The following is a 13,893-nucleotide window of genomic DNA, read 5'->3' on the forward strand; positions in this document are numbered from 1 at the left end:
TTTCAGTTAATACGCTTGAAAAATTCCAGCAACGAGGTATGTTCGTATGTGCTTGAATTAGTTGATTCCCTTCGAATAATATTCGCTCAGTCGAGTAATGGGTTTCCGGTATTTGGCTAAGATGATCCCTTATGTATGAACATAGGGGTTGGAATGTGAAATGAGTATGATATTGAGAATTTGTGCATATGAAATTATCCGTTAGCTTTATGAATGCTATGCTTTTGTTGTGCTGGAATCTCTTGCTCAAACTTACTAAGCATAAATTGCTTACTCCGTCTTCTCTGTTTCTCTGTTTTATAGATTTTGCTCGTTAGCTATCGGATTCGGGATTATCAAAGTCGAAGTCATCCACACTATCAAAGCCCCCATTTTGGTACAATTTTGGTTGAACTTTGAAATGGCATGTATAGGACTACCCTTTTGTTGAAGGTCATGTACCTTTCGGTTTTGTGTAAACTTGGATGGCCATGCGAAAATGGCTTATATACGTTTTTAGCCTAGTACCATAATCGTTTGTTTGTTGATCATTATGAGGTATGGAATTGATTTGAAATGATTAGCCATTGGGATGGTTAATCATGATCACACTTTGTGCTATGTATGCAAAAGGGGCCAATTGAATCATGGAAATCATGAAATAGGTAAAGCCTACCTTAAAGGCAGATGCTGACAGCAGCAGTGATATGGATGTGAAAAATCACTAAAAATAGTAAGAATGGTATTAAATAGTGAATAAATTATTTAAATGAACTTTGATGAATCTACTTTCATGTGGAAGAAACGAAACGGTCATATGAGTTATATGTTAAGAGATATTAAAGTTCTCGTGAAACAGGACCAGAACGGTTTCTAGATCCCCTGTTCCGACTTTGGAAATTCATTTTAAATTAACAAGAGATAATTAGGAGTCATCCCATATATGTATAGATTCCTCTCTGAGTCTAGTTTCTATAGAAACAAACGGCATCAGTATTAAAGCCCTGTACAAGGAGATATTCAATTCGTAAAACATGAAGGTCAGTGTAGTCGAACCCTGGGATAGGGGAGAATTTAACTAATAAACTGTACTAATTGGTTCGACCAAAAATTCTAGAAAAAAATATGTAGATGGACATATGAGTCTAGTTTCAGGGAAAAATTACAAAACAAATTTTCGAGCTTTGAAACTCAAGATATGATTTTTAAGGCAACAGTGATGCAGTGACCAGCTAGTCTGGAAATTTCTAAATGGACTGTGAAAATAGTTAAGTCTGTGTGCACCTTGTGTCCGATTCCGGTAACGGACTTGGGTACGGGGTGTTACAAGCTGTGTGTGACACACGGTCAAGCCACATGGGCGTGTGTCCCCTGTATTGTAACACCCCAAACCCAGCCTAGACGTTATGGCCGAATTTGACGTGCCACATTGGAGTTGAAAACCCACGTTCCGTTTTAGTGTTTTAAAACCATATATTTTGTTGAGTTAACAAAGTGTATAGAAGCTGGGCACCAGGTAGGTATCCGAGACAGAGGAGGTGAGCCATGAAGGCTGCTTAAGTACCAAGCTCTTTGATTGGATCCAATCCTAGACATGCTCACAACCATAGCCACACTTTGTTATATCGAGTTTAAATTTGTTTAAGTGAACGACTTTGATAAATCGATTAATCGTGGTGTTGAACTCTTTTGAAAACAAGTATCGTTTTGAAAACACGTCCTAAGTCTAGCCCATTTGAATAATTATTAACCAATTTTTAAAGTTATTAAAATTAAAATAATTCCGAAAAGAAATAAAAGGAAAGTTAAAATTGGCCTTATTACAACCCAAAAATAAATAATAATTAAAGGAAATTAAATGAAAACCAACACTTATTTAAAAGGCCGAAGATGATCACCGTGGCCACTCTGAATCCTCTCCGGCCCAAGTCCCCACATCAAGGCTCACCTGCAAGGTTAAGGAAAGGGGGGTGAGTTTGGAAACTCAGTGTGCAACAAGCCCCTATCAAAGCCCAAAACAATAACAGTCTGTTGGGTCTAAGCCCAAATCCAATCTCAAACATGTGCTGGGCCATAGCCCTTTTCATATTTCATATTTCATAACACTGGGCCGAAGCCTTTTCATATTTCATATTACTGGGCTGAAGCCTTTTCATATTTCATATTCTTGGGCAAGCCTTTATCAGAAATCAGTATGGCCCTTAGGCCCATTTCAATGTCACATATAATTTAAATGAAAGAATGCAACCCATTTGGGGAGACTACTCAACCCACCATCCGCTACTCTCCACCCGTACCAACCAACACACCATGTGGGGATTAACTCGACCCACCCCGCCAAACTCTCCACTGGCAGCATAGCTGCTTTATCATATAACCGGAGGCCTAGCCTCTTTTAATAATCAGGGCAAAAGCCCTTTTTATAATCGGGGCATAAGCCCTTTAATAAGCAGGGCGTAAGCCCTTTTAATAATCGGGCATAAGCCCTTTTGATAAGCAGGGCATAAGCCCTTTTGATAATCGGGCATAAGCCCTTTAATAAGCGGGGCATAAGCCCTTTTTCACTTCCTCCATTCATATAAAAAAACCCAACCCAATGCATTTATGAACATCTCGTGTGCATATCATACATATCATGTGCATATCATACATGTCATGTGCATATCATACATATCATGTTTATCAAAATCCCATGCATTAAGTTCATATATAAACCCTAGGGGTATAATGGTCACTTTTACCTAGGGGCAAAACGGTCATTTTCATGTTATAGGGGTAATCTCGTAATTTTACCAAAAATTAGGGTTTCCATGTCCATTAATGGTTACAAACAATTCATAGGTGCAAACAGTGATCCTGGCCCATTTTTAGCGAAATCGAGTTATTGGGCCAAAAACCCCTAATGGGCCCTACTTAGCCAATTCTGTCGTCTAGGCCCACTTAGCCTATATTCCATAACGGTTTTAACAGTCTTATCATGCAATTTAACAGATTTCCGTTTTCTACCAATTTTACCCAAATGGGCCCGAAAGCCCAATGGGCCCCACTTCGGCCCCTCGAGGCCCAACTTACCAAGAACGCCAAAAATCACATTCTTACCGTTTCCATCGTCCTCGATCACTGTCTCATCGATTCTAACTAACTAGTGAGCGTTCACTTGCTCACAAGTCCTCGAAATGCCAGAATTTCGGCATTTCGGCCTTTCGGCATTTTATCGCTTTAAGCTATGAAAGGGTTCGTTACACACCTGATTTGCGATATTCCTTGACGAGATCTCCTATACGATTTCTCCTATAATCAACCACTTATAGATTAGACCATGTTAATATTAAACCAAATCGAAAAGTACCTATTATCATCACTTACACATTCGGCCACCATCCACAATGGCCCTTGGGTTCATACCTTTGCCGAAGTTGATGACTAGATTTAGTCACTCCGATGATCCAAGCTTTTCACACACTCCTCGATCGGTAGCCTTTAATCCTCGCTAGCACCAACAAACAAAATAACACCAAAAACCCTTTTAGCCTTAGTCGACAGAGGGGTTTTCAGCTTTTCTTAAACCACAAGATACAAATGGAAAGAAGGTTCGAATACTTACCAAGAGATCTACTCGTTGAAGAACGTTCCAAATACCTTCCTACCCCATATCCGTTGTGAATCCAACTTAAACGTGCGTGAAAATAGATCTAAATATTAATTCCGAATCACTAAAATATGAAGCTTTGGCTTTTCAGAAATATTAAACTAAGCTATTTAGAGGTTAGTACACACTGTTATGGGTTGAAGTTGAAACGTTTCCAAAATCAATCGCCTCGATAACCACCACATCACTCAAACTTAACTAATCCAATATCAATATATGTAAATCCTAAGCACATCACCATACGGAACATAAGGGCATATTCGTCATTTTACCATACAAGGGTATTACGGTCACTTTACCCTACAAGGGCTTTACGGTCACTTTACCCTACAGGGGCTTTACGGTCTTTTTACCTAATAGGGGTATTTTAGTCATTTCATCCTACAAGGGTGTTTTGGTAAATCTACAAACCAAAAGTATTTCAGTAATTTTGTAAACCAATGGTATTTCTATAATTTTAGAAAGTCAAGGTATTTCGTAACTTTGTAAATCGAGGGTATTTTGGTAATTTTACAAATTGAGGGTATTTCGGTAATTTTAGTAAACTAAAGTATTCTAAACAGGGGATAACAATACGAATGGGCCTAAAGCCTATTCTCGGCCCAAATGGGCCCACACGCTCGTGTGGCCCTTTTAGCCCAAATCTAGCCACAAATATGAGATTCACCTAGCCTAGCCCAATATTTACTACACAATCAAATAACTATCCAATTGGGCCTGTAGGCCCATTAGGCCCACATGACCCCTTTCGGCCCATCGCGGCCCGAAGTAGCCATCCTACAGCTAGAGTAGTAAGAAATACACACTGATAGGAGACCTGAGTTAATCCACACTCAACACCCTTAGCCGATGCCCAACCCAAGCGAGCACGCCATACAATGAAAGGGATCGACCAAGAAAGGTACATTTACTCTCTTCATGGTTCCCTCTATTTAAAGCCACTTCACAACCACTCTTATATTAGCTTCCGATGTGGGATCCTCCAACATTAGAGTTTAAATTCAACACCAACTCTTGCACCCATTAGCAAAATAAATGCTCCTTGCTTGCCATGGGATTCAACACATGCCTCCCTTAAATGCTCCACAAGCTACTTGCCACTAAGCCACAAGGCTTTTTGTGTTATATTTTATCCCCAATTAATTATAAGGTCTAAAGGCCAAAGTTCAGTTTCCTTTAAAAAAACAAAATAAATTGCAAGAGCCAAGGCTTGAATCCAGGGCTCCCATACAACCTTAATGACACCACAACCACTAGACTACAAGCTTCCTTGTGTCATTTATTTAACACAATAATTTAAAACCCTCATCCAAGCATCTAGGTTTTTTCACTTAATACCAAAATTTTGCTAAAGCCCAAGTTTGAACCCAAGATTTCTCCAACACTTCTCAAAGCCATTAACCACTAATAGCAAACATTTAATTGTTTCATTTCATTGCACAATTAAATACCTATATACAACCTCCTTACGGACCCGCACTCAAGGCCTAATACTTCTAGGCCCAAATTCGGGTGTTACAATTCTACTCCTTAAAGAAATTTCGTCCTCGAAATTTCCAACTATCAACTAACCGTATTACTCAAGTCAAACCTCTATGCTTCCGCTCGCACTCTAATTAAAAATAATTCTTAGTACAACCTGAACATCTAATTACCAAAGTAAAGAAACATTTATCAAGCACGCATACAATTCATAACACATATTTAAATAAAATAAACTTGGCGATCCCGAGCTCGATGCTCCTTGGACCCACATCTAAGACATGCTCCTGTCTTCCTATGGCATTCACCCGGATGACGTCCGTTGCAGTCTTTGCAGATTGGATAGTTTGGTCGTGCCTTAACATGTTTCACAGAATGAGGCTTGGTTTTCTGAGAACTAGAATCCTTCCTTTTCTTACACTTCAAGCACCACAGCAGAAGCGTTTCCCTAATTTCCTTAATTTTGGTATCCAATACTTCCTCTACCACTTTCCTTACTAACTCGGCCAGTGCCTCAATACCAAGCTCCGAGTTACCGCTACCCGAAGTTGGTAGACTTTGCTTACCCTCAGAATTCATATCAATACTCTACATTGCTAGTACACATATCAATTAGCTACAAAGATCTAAAAAATTTTACTATTTATTCACATGTCTTATGCGAGATAGTATTTTAAAGTTTCTATTTTCACGTAATCATAGCCTAGCTATAGTCTCGATATTCTAGAGTTTTAGGGTTGCCCTAGTCATAATGTCATGATACGGTCTCGTTCTATCTACGGTAATATCTTAATATAGAGTAATATGAGGAATGAAATACTTACAGACTTGGTGCCGGGATTCAAGCGCCACTTCTTTCTCAATCCATTTAAAACTCGAAAACCAAATTTTTTATCACCGAAAATAGAAATTTAAAAACTTTGATTTGAAAACACCCTTTATTTTGAAACTCTTGATTTAAAACGAAAAACTTGGACCATTTTAACATATATACTCCATAAAACATCTTTAAAATGAACTTTTCAAAAACCATTTCCAAAATACCCTTCTTAGGCCTAAATTTTTAAAAATTTTCGGACCGATCCACAGTAGAGTTGTTGCAACTTAGCTCGATACCACTAAATGTAACACCCCAAACCCACCTAGACGTTATGGCGAATTTGACGTGCCACATTGGAGTTGAAAACCCACGTTCGTTTTAGTGTTTTAAAACCATATATTTTGTTGAGTTAACAAAGTGTATAGAAGTCGGGCACCGGTAGGTATCCGAGAGAGGAGGTGAGCCATGAAGGTCGCTTAAGTACCAAGCTCTTTGATTGGATCCAATCCTAGACATGCTCACAACCATAGCCACACTTTGTTATATCGAGTTTAAATTTGTTTAAGTGAACGACTTTGATAAATCGATTAATCGTGGTGTTGAACTCTTTTGAAAACAAGTATCGTTTTGAAAACACGTCCTAAGTCTAGCCCATTTGAATAATTATTAACCAATTTTAAAGTTATTAAAATTAAAATAATTCAAAAGAAATAAAAGGAAAGTTAAAATTGGCCTTATTACAACCCAAAAATAAATAATAATTAAAGGAAATTAAATGAAAACCAACACTTATTTAAAAGGTCAAGATGATCACCGTGGCCACTCTGAATCCTCTCCGCCCAAGTCCCCACATCAAGGCTCACCGCAAGGTTAAGGAAAGGGGTGAGTTTGGAAACTCGATGTGCAACAAGCCCTATCAAAGCCCAAAACAATAATGATCTGTTGGGTCTAAGCCCAAATCCAATCTCAAACATGTCTTGGGCCATAGCCCTTTTCATATTTCATATTTCATAACACTGGTCAAGCCTTTTCATATTTCATATTCTTTGGGTGAAGCCTTTTCATATTTCATATTCTTGGGCAAGCCTTTATCAGAAAGCAGTATGGCCCTTAGGCCCATTTCAATGTCACATATAATTTAAATGAAAGAATGCAACCCATTTGGGAGACTACTCAACCCACCATCCGCTACTCTCCACCGTACCAACCAACACACCATGTGGGATTAACTCGACCCACCCCGCCAAACTCTCCATTTGGCAAGATAGTTGCTTTATCATATAACCGAGGCCTAGCCTCTTTTAATAATCGGGCAAAAGCCCATTTTATAAGCTCGGGCATAAGCCCTTTAATAATCAGGCGTAAGCCCTTTTGATAACTGGGGCATAAGCCCTTTTGATAATCGGGGCATAAGCCCTTTTGATAAGCGGGCATAAGCCCTTTAATAATCGGGGCATAAGCCCTTTTCACTTCCTCCATTCATATAAAAACCCAACCCAATGCATTTATGAACATCTCGTGTGCATATCATACATATCATGTGCATATCATACATGTCATGTGCATATCATACATATCATGTTTATCAAAATCCCATGCATTAAGTTCATATATAAACCCTAGGGGTATAATGGTCACTTTTACCTAGGGGCAAAACGGTCATTTTCATGTTATAGGGGTAATCTCGTAATTTTACCAAAATTAGGGTTTCCATGTCCATTAATGGTTACAAACAATTCATAGGTGCAAACAGTGATCTGGCCCATTTTAGCGAAATCGAGTTATTGGGCCAAAACCCTAATGGGCCCTACTTAGCCAATTCGCTGCCTAAGCCCACTTAGCCTATATTCCATAACGGTTTTAACGGTCTTATCATGCAATTTAACAGATTTCGTTTTCTACCAATTTTACCCAAATGGGCCCGAAGCCCAATGGGCCCCACTTGACCCTCGAGGCCCAACTTACCAAGAACGCCAAAATCACATTCTTACCGCTTTCCATCGTCCTCGATCACCGTCTCATCGATTCTAACTAACTAGTGAGCGTTAAGCTTGCTCACAAGTCCTCGAAATGCCGAATTTGGCATTTCTACCTTCGACATTTTATCGCTTTAAGCTATGAAAGGGTTCGTTACACACGATTTGCGATATTCCTTGACGAGATCTCCTATACGATTTCTCCTATAATCAACCACTTATAGATTAGACCATGTTAATATTAAACCAAATCGAAAACTACCTATTATCATCACTTACACATTCGCCACCATCCACAATGGCCCTTGGGTTCATACCTTTGCGAAGTTGATGACTAGATTTAGTCACTCCGATGATCCAAGCTTTTCACACACTCCTCGATCGGTAGCCTTTAATCCTCGCTAGCACCAACAAACAAAATAACACCAAAACCCTTTTAGCCTTAGTCGACGGAGGGTTTTCACTTTTCTTAAACCACAAGATACAAATGGAAAGAAGGTTCAATACTTACCAAGAGATCTACTCGTTGAAGAACGTTCCAAATACCTTCTTACCCCATATCCGTTGTGAATCCAACTTAAACGTGCGTGAAAATAGATCTAAATATTAATTCCTAATCACTAAAATATGAAGCTTTGACTTTTCAAAGAAATATTAAACTAAGCTATTTAGAGGGTTAGTACACACTGTTATGGGTTGAAGTTGAAACGTTTCCAAAATCAATCGCCTACGATAACCACCACATCTCACTCAAACTTAACTAATCCAATATCAATATATGTAAATCCTAAGCACATCAGTCATACGGAACATAAGGGCATATTCGTCATTTTACCATACAGGGGTATTACGGTCACTTCACCCTACAAGGGCTTTACGGTCACTTTACCCTACAGGGGCTTTACGGTCTTTTTACCTAATAGGGGTATTTTAGTCATTTCATCCTACAAGGGTGTTTTGGTAAATCTACAAACCAAAAGTATTTCAGTAATTTTGTAAACCAATGGTATTTCTATAATTTTTAGAAAGTCAAGGGTATTTTTGTAACTTTGTAAATCGGGGTTTTTGGTAATTTTACAAATTGAGGGTATTTCGGTAATTTTAGTAAACTAAAGTATTCTAAACAGGGATAACAATACGAATGGGCCTAAAGCCTATTCTCGGCCCAAATGGGCCCACACGCTCGTGTGGCCCTTTTAGCCCAAATCTAGCCACAAATATGAGATTCACCTAGCCTAGCCCAATATTTACTACACAATCAAATAACTATCCAATTGGGCTCAGAGGCCCATTAGGCCCATGACCCCTTTCGCCCATCGCGTCTCAAGTAGCCATCCTACTGACTAGAGTAGTAAGAAATACACACGATAGGAGACCTGGAGTTAATCCACACTCAGTACCCTTAGCCGATGCCCAACCCAAACGAGCACGCCATACAGCGAAAGGGATCAGCCAAGAAAGGTACATTTACTCTCTTCATGGTTCCCTCTATTTAAAGCCAGCTTCACAACCACTCTTATATTAGCTTCCTGATGTGGGATCCCTCCAACATTAGAGTTTAAATTCAACACCAACTCTTGCCGCCCCCTGTTAGCAAAATAAATGCTCCTTGCTTGCCATGGGATTCGAACACATGCCTCCCCTTAAATGCTCCACAAGTTACTTGCCACTAAGCCACAAGGCTTTTTGTGTTATATTTTATCCCCAATTAATTATAAGGTCTAAAGGCCAAAGTTCAGGTTCCCTTTAAAAAAAACAAAATAAATTGCAAGAGCCAAGGCTTGAATCCAGGCTCCCATACAACCTTAATGACACCACAACCACTAGACTACAAGCTTCCTTGTGTCATTTATTTAACACAATAATTTAAAAACCCTCATCCAAGCATCTAGGTTTTTTTTCACTTAATACCAAAATTTTTGCTAAAGCCCAAGTTTGAACCCAAGATTTCTCCAACACTTCTCAAAGCCATTAACCACTAATAGCAAACATTTAATTGTTTCATTTCATTGCACAATTAAATACCTATATACAACCTCCTTACGAACCCGCACTCAAGGCCCAATACTTCTAGGCCCAAATTCGGGGTGTTACATGTATTTTGAAAAATTTTCTAAGATTTTTAAAAATTTCCTCAGTTATCAGTTTAGTCCCAAACCACTTCTAATGCATGATTTGGGCCTCCTAGGCTCATATTAGGGACGATATGACTGAATGTGAATGATTTTTATATTGTAATGGAAGATATATGAGAAAAGTATGTTAGTTTAAGTAATAAGTCTGGTAATGCTCCGTAACCCTATTCCGACGATGGATACGGGTTAGGGGTGTTACAATTACAACCTATTATGATTCTTGAGTTGAAGCGGTAACGAATCACGATGCATTTTGTATCTGGTTTGCCTATAACTCTAAAAAATAAGGACTCAGTGTAACACCCCACACCCATGCCCCACGCTGGGTCAGAATATGAGGCGTTACCCAACCTAAACTTTTACATATAAACATTTTCATAACACCAAAACATAGTCAAATTTAAAACCCTTTCAATTCTATTTATAAACTCCTTAATGAGAACTTACGAGGCTCAAAACATCCATAGGAACCCATTCAGAATCAATCTGGGTCCTTAAACAAACTCTGAAAAATAACACTTAACCCAGGGGCATACGCCCGTGTGAGAGGGGTAACATGCCCGTGTGACATTTGGACACGGTCGTGTTATTAGCCCGTGTGGATCACACGGCCTAAGTAAAACAGGGACACACCCATATCCTTTTTCCTGTATGGAATTAATTCTAAATGCATACCTACATGGCCTGGCACACGCCCGTGTCCCTGGCTTGTGTCTTGCAAATGGCCATAACATGCCTGTGTGCAAAAAACCTAGACATTCTATTTCTGACGTTAGCAATCCTTAAGGGCCACAGAACCAAGGCACACGCCCAAGTGCTAGGTCGTGCCCTTCACACGGCTGAGACACATGGCCGTGACTCTGCCCGTGTGTTTACTATCATGCATACTGACTTGAAATATTTACGTGTAGGGGACGCATGGCCAATTCACACGACCATGTGGTGGACCGTGGGTCACACATGCCCGTGTGCCTATCCGTGTGGACAAAATAAGGATATTTACCAAGCCTCATTGCCACCCTTACAAACACCTATTTAAATAAGATCTACCAAGTTTAATACCAACATAATGAGCATAACTAAAATAGCCATAACCATTAGAAATTTGCGTCATTGCATTGAATAATAATTAGCGTTAGCCAACATCCATGGACTATCCAAAATGAGTATCACAAATCACATATGAGCCAACATATTATGGCTACTTGACAAAACGCTAAATAGAAGATTCGAGTCCCTATACATGCCAGTAAACAAAACAATTAAACTAGCTATACCAAGGTCTTGAGTGATAGTGTGATTGAAGCTTCTGATGTCACTAGACCCCCAATGCTAGATTGGCGGCACTAAAAGGAAAGAAAAGAAAAGAGGGTAAGCATGGGAGCTTAGTAAGTACATACGTGTAGATAAAGTGTAATTTAAAGAAAACCTATTTGTGAAATGATAAATTGACATGTATAAAAGATGTAAACCACTTAGACTTCTCGATTTTGTTTTTTCCTTTCATTCATGTATGCTTAAAGACATCTTATCACAGACTCTGGCCTTATCCATGAGTTCAGTCAACGTACCTCATCAAAATTTTCACCAACTAACTCTTTGCATTACCCGTTGAACGCTCGGAATACATAGGGATAAGGAGGGAATTTTCATCTAAATGCCATATAAATATTTAGGGTTACCTCGTGCCATGATGCTCTCGCATTTGAACTACTCACAAGCCTTTTTATCAAGTAAGGACTCGAACCCCATGGCTATCATGCAACGCTCTCTCATTAAGCCACTCACGAGTCTGTGCACAAAGCCAGTACCCGGACCCACATTACCTATAACAATCATCTCATGAACTTAGACTCAACTCCTGAGTTTAGACCACAAATTTTTTTTATGACATGCCCCTTTGTATCCTATGCTATATCCAAGGTTCAACGGGATTTCATATTTAACCGAATAACATCGCAACAAATAAACTTTAGATACATAACAAAAATAAGCCAATTGCACATATATATTATCAATGTATTTTAAAATAAATTTCGTTAACACATTATATGCATATGTACTTACCTCGATACAAAATAGTGAAGACAAGCTCAATCCTTATAAACTTTGTTCTTACCCCGATCAAAACCCGAATCATGCTTCTCTTGATCTATATTAATAAAATTCATTCATTTCCTCAGCATAACAATGTAACCACCCAAAAATTCATAATTGGGCGAAATGACCATTTTGGCCCTAGACTTTCGCAAAATGACCATTTTACCCCTAGGCTCGAAATTCGATTTTCACACATTTGTTTTGCAAGTTAACCCTATCCGAATGTATTTTATAACTAGAAGCAGCCCAAATTCTCATTATTTCATACATTTATCATCTATTTTACAACTTATGCAAAAATGGTCCGTTTTGGTGTTTTCATGCTAACACCTTTCACAAAAGTTGTTTATAACATATCCAAGACTCATATTCTTCCATAAGATTCCAGAAAACACCCTCGATGTTCTCATGGCAAAATCCTAGACTTTCCACCATTTTGCAAAATCGTCCCCTCATTTGAAAGCTTTTGTTTCAAGGGTCTCAAAAAATGTAAAGATTATTAACAAAGAACATAAAAATCACTTACTTGCAAGAAGATACCTAGCTAAAATTTTAAATCTTCAAAAAATCTTTCTTTGCTATTATTTTCGGTCAAGTAGGAAGGAAAAATGAAAAAGATGAAGCTAAACTCTTAGGGTATTATTTTATTACATAATATATCATTAATTACCTAATGTTGACTTTTCAACATGCATGTCATGCATGTCCCCCATGGTCGGCCAAGCTAGGATTTTAGGGTCTAATTTCTCTTTAAAGACCCCCAATTCTTATTCTCTATCTATTTGACACCTTTAGCTATCAATTGAAGACTTTTGTACTTTATGCGATTTAGTCCTTTTTCACAATTAAGCTTACAAATGATAAAATTGCTCCACCAAAATTTTCATGCACTCATAAAATCATGATATCACATCAAAATAAAATAAAATAATTCATTCAAATCTAGATTCGTGGTCCCGAGACCACTATTCTGACTAGCCCCAAAATCGGGCTATTACACCCAATCTAGGTGATTGTTGACAGGTTGACTAAGTCGGCCCATTTTACTCCAGTCAGAATGGATTCCTCACTTGAAGGGTTGGTAGAATTTTATGTGTCAAAGGTTGTAAGGTTGCACAGAGTTCCGACATCTATTATTCCTGATCATGATTTGTGATTTACATCAAGATTTTGGAATAAACTTCACAAGGCTTTAGGCACTAAACTCAACTTCTGTATTGCATTTCATCCTTAGACGGACGAGAAATCAAAATTAGTAATATAGATTTGCTCAGCTGGGAAAAATATTTACCATTAGCTGAGTTCGCTTATAATAATAATTATCAATATAGTATTAAAATGGCACCATTTGAAGCTTTATACGGAAGAAAATGTAAAATGTCATCGTATTGGTCCGAGCTGAGCAAATCCAAAATGGTAGGGATTGATTGGATTCAAGAAACTGAAGAAAAGTTTCAAGTTGTTCAAGATAGTTTGAAAGTTTCATCTGCTCGTTAGCAATCATACGCATATTTGAAATGAGAGGATATAGAATTTGCTATTGGCGACCGAGTATTTTTAACAGTTTCTCCATGGAAAAAGGTGCTCTGATTCAGTAAGAAAGGAAAGTTTATTTCGAGAACTAAAGATGATATAGATCTGATCCTTCACACATGATTCCTCATAATGAAATCAAATTGCAACCAGATTTATCATATTCTGAAGACCTAGTGAAAATCATGGCTCGGGAAGTCAAAGAACTTTGGATTAAAC

General features: G+C 38.4%; 1 long non-coding RNA gene across 1 annotated transcript; it reads right to left on the reverse strand.

The window, feature by feature from the left end:
* Positions 1-1,713: 1,713 nt before the first annotated feature.
* On the reverse strand, positions 1,714-3,265 carry LOC128296464 (uncharacterized). Its single transcript, XR_008287076.1, has 2 exons — positions 3,227-3,265; positions 1,714-1,927 (listed from the first exon to the last, which is right to left on the reverse strand). It is a non-coding gene; the product is annotated as an uncharacterized LOC128296464 (long non-coding RNA).
* Between the last annotated feature and the right edge of the window lie 10,628 nt (positions 3,266-13,893).

This window comes from Gossypium arboreum, chromosome 8 (genome assembly GCF_025698485.1).
Source record: "Gossypium arboreum isolate Shixiya-1 chromosome 8, ASM2569848v2, whole genome shotgun sequence".
Classification (NCBI taxonomy): domain Eukaryota; kingdom Viridiplantae; phylum Streptophyta; class Magnoliopsida; order Malvales; family Malvaceae; genus Gossypium; species Gossypium arboreum.